Raw genomic sequence first — 1,116 nt, forward strand, 5'->3', positions numbered from 1 at the left:
CTGGTGTCCAGGGTGATGTCCATGGTGTTGGTGTCCATGCTGCTGGTGTCCATGGTGCTGGTATCCACGGTGATGTCCATGGTGCTGGTGTCCACGGTGCTGGTGTCCACAGTGCTGGTGTCTGTGGTGATGTTGCCCACGGTGCTGGTGTCCACGATGCTGGTGTGCACGATGCTGGTGTCCACAGTGCTGGTGTCCACTGTGATGTTGCCCACGGTGCTGGTTGTCCACGGTGTTGGTGTCTATTGTGCTGGTGTCCAGGGTAATGTCCATGCTGCTGGTGTCCATGGTGCCGGTGTCCATGGTGCTGGTGTCCACGGTGCTGCTGCCCACAGTATTGGTGTCCACAGTGATGTCCATGGTACTGGTTCCCATGGTGCTGTTGTCCATGGTGCTGGTGTCCACGGTGCTGGTGTCCACTGTGCTGGTTCTCTTGGTGCTGGTGTCCACGGTGCTGGTGTCCGCTGTGCTGGTGTCCACGGTGATGTCCATGGTGCTGGTGTCCACGGTGCTGGTTCCCACGGTGCTGGTTCCCACGGTGCTGGTTCTCACGGTGCTGGTTCCCATGGTGCTTGTTCCCACGGTGATATTGTCCATGGTGGTAGGGTCCATGGTGGTGGTACCAGTGATGCTGGTCCCCATGGTGCTGATGTCCGTGTGGTGCATCCATGGTGGTGAAGTCTCCATGATGCTGATTCCCATGCTGCTGGTATCCATGGTGTGGGTTTCCATAGTGCCAGTGTCTGTGGTAGTGATGTCCTTGACACTGGTGTCCATGGCAGTGGTTCCATGATGGGTGGTGTCCATAGTGCTGCTGTCTGGTGGGTGGTGTCCTTGATACTGGTGTCCATGGCTCTGATGTCTGTGGTAGGTGGTGTCCACGGCACTGCTGTCCATGGTGGGTGGTGTCCATGGTGAGTGGTGTTCATGGAGGGTGGTGTCCATGGTAGGTGGTGTCTATGGTAGGTGGTGTCTATGGTGAGTGTTTTCCATGGTGGGTGGTGTCCATGGTGAGTGGTATCCATAGTGGATGTTGTCCTTGGCGCTGGTGTCCATGGCACTGCTGTCCATGGTGCTGGTGTCCACGGCACTGCTGTCCATGGTGCTGGTGTCCAC

At 57.5% G+C, this 1,116-nt stretch overlaps 1 protein-coding gene across 1 annotated transcript in view; it reads left to right on the forward strand.

The window, feature by feature from the left end:
• The window catches only part of SLC29A4 (solute carrier family 29 (equilibrative nucleoside transporter), member 4), a 15,197-nt gene that overhangs the window by 1,078 nt on the left and 13,003 nt on the right, over window positions 1–1,116 (forward strand). The window lies entirely within an intron of this gene.

Source organism: Elephantulus edwardii, unplaced genomic scaffold (genome assembly GCF_000299155.1).
Source record: "Elephantulus edwardii isolate Elephantulus edwardi_28Jun2011 unplaced genomic scaffold, EleEdw1.0 scaffold00080, whole genome shotgun sequence".
NCBI classification, from domain to species: Eukaryota; Metazoa; Chordata; class Mammalia; order Macroscelidea; family Macroscelididae; genus Elephantulus; species Elephantulus edwardii.